Source organism: Corylus avellana, chromosome ca2 (genome assembly GCF_901000735.1).
Source record: "Corylus avellana chromosome ca2, CavTom2PMs-1.0".
NCBI classification, from domain to species: domain Eukaryota; kingdom Viridiplantae; phylum Streptophyta; class Magnoliopsida; order Fagales; family Betulaceae; genus Corylus; species Corylus avellana.
In genome coordinates, this window is record NC_081542.1 from 40913835 (window position 1) to 40920789 (window position 6955).

At 33.7% G+C, this 6955-nt stretch overlaps 1 pseudogene; it reads left to right on the forward strand.

Annotated features, from left to right (window-relative positions):
* Window positions 1-3886: 3886 nt before the first annotated feature.
* Window positions 3887-6955, forward strand: LOC132172988 (trans-resveratrol di-O-methyltransferase-like; annotated as a pseudogene).

Here is a 6955-nt window from a genome sequence, read left to right on the forward strand (position 1 = left end):
GTCCCGAGCAAGTCCCGGGCAGGTCCCGAGCAAGTCCTGGGCGGGTCCTGGTCAAGTCCCAATTGGTCCTAGGCGGGTTCCGGTCAAGTCCCGGCGAGTCCCGGTCAAGTCCCAGCAGTGTCCCGGTCAAGTCCCGGTCAAGTCCTGGGCGGGTCCCGGCATTGTCCCGGGCAGGTCCCGGGCAGTTGTCGGTCAGGTCTCGGGCAGTTGTCGGTCAGGTCCAGGGCGAGTCCCGGGCAAGTCTCAAACAGGTCCCGGTTAGGTCCCGGGTGGGTCCCAGGCGGGTCCTGGGCGGGTCCCAGGTAGATCCCGGGCAGGTCCAGAGTTTCGAACAAGTCTCGTGCAGGTCCCAGCGAGGACCTTATTGGAAAAAATATATATGACAAAAGATATTAAAAAAAAATTATTTTCCGTGTACAAGGTAAACGCCGTAAAATGTTTTCGACGAAAAATATTTTTAAAGAAAATAGCTTTCCTGAAATTATTTTACGAAGAAAACCATTTTACGTCAAAATAAACGGAGCCTTAGATCGAGCAGAGTTTCAGTAACCTACGAAATTGCACGTCGATCCTCTTTCACTCAATTAAACTCGATCTCCAAGAAGTCATGTGCTGATTGGTATACACCAACATAGGTACAAATATGTTTTAACCAACTGATAAGAGGAGGAGGGCTATATATATAGAATTGTGGTTATTACAAAGTAAACAAGAAGTTTTTGGGGTAATATGAAAATTTATTGAGGAAAATCTTGCTCAAAAAAGAGAGAAATGGGGAATGGCTCCATCACCATAAATTTATGGTGATGTCTCAATATATTATTATAAGATATGATATATAAAATTTTAAATGTTAAATTTCTCAAAAGTGATATCCAAACCTATGATTCAACGTGGGAAATGGGGCAACCCCAGGGTAAAAAATATCCCTTACCTAACCTTAATACAAGATAATATTATAAATTAATTAAAGATAACCTTTTGGAATTTCTTTGTTAAATATTAATTAAATTATCTATTTTTTGGAGTAATTAATGATTTAACCTGATATTAAAATGCCTCACTTATTGGAATAGAGTTTTAAGCCTACAAAAAGATGAATAATTCTAAAAATCCCGGCCCTCTCATGTTACTCTTGTGTCTCTCAAAAAATGAAGTGGCTTTTAAAGTCACAATTTAATCAAAATTCAATAGTGATCGATCATAAACCCAATTATAATTTTAAGAGACATCATTCTTGGAGGAATATAAGAGAGACTTGTAGCATTGCTTAAAAAAGAATATTAACGCATTAATCATATAATAAAATTCTTAATTTTGACCAGTTTAAAATTTTAAGATAATTAGTGATTTGACACTCAAGCTTCATGCCTATCCTATCCTCATGGTTTTTTTTTTTTGGGGCCGGCTAACATTAATAAAAAAATATATATATAAAAAATCCAAAATTAGATTTGCCCCTATATGAATTTGATTGAGAAATCTAATTTGTTTTCATCCTCCTCGTCTTCCTTGATACTATGAGGTATATCAACACCTTATGAGTGTGCACTTTTAAGAATCATAAAAAATTATTGATAAAAAAAAAAAAAAATTTGGTGATATACAATTTGACTGATTTACAATTTTAATAATAATAATAATAATAGTATATTCTCCCTCACCTTGTATATTATATTATGCACCACCGAAAGTATGAAAGTGAGATTACCATTTGTGATGCAGCGTAGGATTGTGATGAACAAGAAAACAACAAGTTGAAGGGGTAAATATTTCTAAGATTGTGAGACTATCACAAGAATCAAAGAAATCTTCTCAAACAATAGAGACTATCTATGCTTTAAGGAAAAACAATGACAACTCTGAGTATTCTTTATTTAACAAAACTCAATAATAATCATAAACTAACTTGTTAAAGGCTATAAGCATATATTATAGCCCAAGACTTCTAATTCTAAAATAACAATGAGATAAAGTTAATTTAGAAGTCTACGAAAGACAACTAAACCAAATAAAAGACTAATAAAGAAACCTAATTCAAATAAAGACTGAAAGATAAGATAAAAGAAACAACTAACAAAGAAACCTAGTTTAAACAAAAGATTAAAACCAAGATAAGTGTCTCGGATGTCTATTTGCAGAACAGATATGCCCGAGTGCGCTCGATTGCAACTACAGGAGCGATCGATCGCACAACCAGTGGCTTGGTGCGCAAGTGTCTGGAAGTGCGCTCGATCGCAGGTACAGGTGCACTCGATCGCAGGTACACGTGCACTCAATCACACTTCCAGGGGACCTGCGATCTGCATCATTAAATATATGCTTAGAATTAAATGTATCACACTTCGAGGGGACATCACTTTATCTCATTGTTATTTTAGAATTAGAAGTCTTAGGCTATAAATATATGCTTATAACCTTTAACAATTCAGTTTATGATTATTATTGAGTTTTGTTAAATAAATAATACTCAGAGTTGAGTTTCTTCATTGTTTTTCCTTAAAGCATAGATAGTCTCTATTGTTTGAGAAGATTTCTTTGATTCTTGTGATAGTCTTATAATCTTAGAATTAATTACTCCTTCAATTTGTTGTTTTCTTGTTCACCACAATCCTACGCTGCATCAATTTGCCTTTCATTTCAGTGCGTTAAGGAGGACATTTTTGATAGGACCAGCCATGTGTGACTTACTCCAGTTAGGAACGAGAAATGCATGGAGATGGGGATATATGAACTCGCGGACAAGCATGCATGCATGGGTATTAATCGACAATGTAAAAAAGACAAGCAAAATGCCAAAATCTTTGACACAAACAAATTCTGCAAATCAATTGACTATTTGCCAATCAATTATTATTATTGAAAATCTTGACATTTAGCACTGTGAAATAGTTGTATGATAAAATGTAATTTCTAACTTTACTAATTGAAAATCTTGTTGTGTCTTACTCATTTATTCCATAATAATACTAATAATAATTGATTGGCAAATAGTCAATTGAATTGCAGAATTTGTTTGTGTCAAAGATTTTGGCATTTTACTTGTCTTTTTTACATTGTCGATTACCCATTCATGCTTGTCCGCGAGTTCATATATCCCCATCTCCATGCATTTCTCGTTCCTAATTGGAGTAAGTCACACATGGCTGGTCCTATCTAAAATGTTCTCTTTAACGCAGTGAAATGAAAGACAAATGGTAATCTCACTTTCATACTTTCGGTGGTGCATAATATAATAATCATTTCAAAATTTAATGATAATTCTAAAGACTAAGGATACGTTTGGAATTGCGATTTCGTAAGAATAATTTGCATTTTCAAAAGATATCGTAAAACGTAATGCGTTTGGCATTGTGATTTAAAAAGCACTTAATCCAAAATATGAAAGAAATCTACGATTTCCATAAGTAGGTTAGGGGTGCTCATTTGAAAAAGTGTGAATTTAAACCAAAATCACAATTTCGCATAACAAATATTTGATAAAAAAATATTTTTTAACATGTTTTACTAAACGCCTTTGCGATTTTTAAAAATAGCAATTTCAAAAACACAATTTTTAAAAACATAATTTTTAAAATCGCACTTATTGAAACTGCAATCTAAAATAGACCCTAAATAAAATTTAGAAAATAAATTTCAATTTTTTTTGGTAATATTTTTTAGAAAAAATTTCATTTAATTTTTCTAAATTTTTATCACTTTTACAATTACAATGCCGTCACCCTTCCATTAGTTTTTTTTTTTTTTTTTTTTCCGGTTAGGATCCTATCGAATGTGTTGCGTTTCTCAAAATGAAAATGAGGCAGTAATAGACCACGTCACCGCTACAACCGTCTATATAAGAAGATGGTGGTGAAAGAGATCTGCAACAAAGATATCATCATCAATGGATATCGTTCATAGCCAGGGAGCGACTGAGCTGTTTGAAGTTCAGTCTCATTTGTATAAACACATATTCAGCTAAATGGCGCAGTTGAGTGACATGGAATCTAGTATTAGGATATTAGATTCCATGTCACTCAACTGCGCCATTCAGCTAGCCATACCCGACATAATCCACACCCATGCCCGACCCATCACTCTTCCACAGTTGGCCTCCAAGCTTCACATTCACCCCAAAAAAACCAGCTGCCTCCACAGGCTCATGCGTTTGTTGGTGCACTCCGGCTTCTTCACTAAAACAAAACTTCATCATCATCATCATCAAAATCAACCAGAAGATGATCATGATGATGATGATGAGGAAGAAGAAGAAGAAGAAGAAGAAGGCTATGCTCTCACACCATCCTCTAGGCTTGTCATCAAAGATAATATCGCCAGCCTGTCACCATTTGTTAACGCAATGCTGGATCCTGTCCTGGTGAGCCCCTGGCATGTCTTGGGAGATTGGCTTCGGGGGGGGAGTACTGATCAGGAGCTGACGCCCTTTGAGAAAACGCATTTGATGAGCGTATGGAACTACTTTAACCAAAACACAGAGTACAGTTGCGTTTTCAATGAAGCCATGGCCAGTGATTCCCAGCTTATGAGCTTCGTCGTTGAGGACTACAAGCCCATCTTTGAGGGCTTGGGCACGTTGGTTGATGTTGGAGGGGGTACGGGGACGGCGGCGAGGATCATTTCTCAGGCGTTCCCTCACGTGAAATGCACGGTGTTTGACCTTCCACATGTCGTTGCCAACCTGCCGGAGACTACCAACTTGAAATATGTTGGTGGTGATATGTTTAGGGGTGCAAAGGCGGGCGGTTTCTAACCGCTAACCGCTATAACCGCCAACCGCCTAACCGCCCAACCGTCTAACCGCATTAACCGCCATAACCGCCTAGCGGTTAGCGGTTATTGAGTCTACTAACCGTAACCGCTAACCGCTAACCGCCTTTTTATATAATATATTTTTATAATTATAATTATAAAAATATTTATACATATAACATAATCACTTGATCATTAAATCACAATTTGAGTATTAATATATTATCACTATAATTTATATGATTATATCACATGAGATTGATTATTAAATCATTTGATTATATAATAACAAATTATACATATATAATATGACATAACTCATAAGTATACCAATTCATACTAAGACAACAATTAAATATCTAGAGACTTATTTTCAATGTATGTTATAAACTTATAAGTCTATATAAGTCTACATATGTATATGAATAATATAAATGTATAATATCAATACTTAATCATATGATTCAATGATAATTCAAAAACTTTATTCAAGACTTCAAGTGAATCATATTATTAATGTACAATGATAATATGATTCATATAATATTAAATTAAGTAATTGACATTAGATTAAACAATGACCAATGTGTTACTTATAAACACAATTTAAGTATTAATGTATTATCATTATAATTTCAGTAATTTATATATTATCACTATAATTGATATGATTATATCACATGATGACTTGATCATTAAATCATATGATTATATAATAATAAATAATACATATATAATATGACATAACTCATAAGTCATAAGTCTACAAGTTAATCATATGATTCATGTACAATGATAATCACAATTGATTCAATTGAATTAAACAATATATTACTTATAACTACAAGTTTACAATTTAATTAAAGCATTATTAGATACTTTAGGAATTTAAGATTTAGGAGTTTGAACATTACCATTTACCATTAGATATTAAGTTCAATTCAAAGAAAAAAGATTATAAGTAAATATGATAAGAATTTAAATAATTAATCATATGAATCATATGATATAATTTAATGAGACTATATAATTATATAATATCAAATTAAGTAATTGACATTAGATTCAACAATGTGTTTCTTATAATCACAATTGAAGTATTAATGTATTAATGTATTTTGTGCCTTAATATTATTATGTTTAATATTATAACTTTTCTTCTTTTGATGTCCACAGGATTTGCTAGAGGACCAAATGAGAGGATTGATGAAGTTTTAATGTTTTATTTGAACTTATTTTATATGCATGCTTTGTGTTGAACTTTTTTTATATTTTTTTTTTATATGTTGTGACAGTTGTCTGAATTCTAAACTTTTTTTTGTATGTTGTGTTGAATTTTTTTTTAAAAAAAGTTAACCGGTTATGATTTAATATTTAAGGAAATTTTTTTAAAGTATAAGTAAATGTAAATTTTGGGTCAAATATTTTTGATTTTTTAATATGGGCACTTTTTATAGCAATTGGGCCTAAGAAGATATTAAAAATACAAACAAAAAAAAAACAAGGGTTAAAAAAAGCCCAAAAAGCCCTAAAAAACGCCCAATTTAAAAAAAGCGGTTAGCGGGCGGTTATCTATTTCGCTAACCGCTAACCGTTAGGCGGTTAGCGGTTGCGGTTAGTGAAATCTACTAACCGCTAAGGCGGTTACGGTTAGCGGTTATTGCCACTAACCGCTAACCATAACCGCCTTTGCACCCCTAGATATGTTTCAGTCTATTCCTTCTGCAGATGCCCTTCTCTTTAAGGTTTGCAAATATATTTTCGTCTCTTGAAAAACTTCGCTTACCCTATTACTCTTTTCCATGTTTAGGCACTTTTACAATCATTTCTTTAAAGTTTAAAAAGTTTTAGTACTGTCTGAAACATCAAGTAATTGTGATAAATATGCAATATTTGACAGTGGATTTTGCATGATTGGAGCGATGAGGAATGTGTGAAAATTCTGAAGAGATGCAAAGAGGCGATTACAAGCAAAGGTAAGGGAGGAAAGGTAATAATCATAGACGTGGTGATAAATGAGGAGAAGGATGAAGATGATATTACTCAAACGAAGCTCTTCTTTGACACACTCATGATGGTTCTCGCCACTAGAAAAGAGAGGGACAAGAATGAATGGGAGAAGCTCTTCTTCAATGCTGGCTTCGCCCGCTACAGTATAGTTGCCTCGTATGGGATGAAATCTGTTATTGAGCTTTATCCTTAA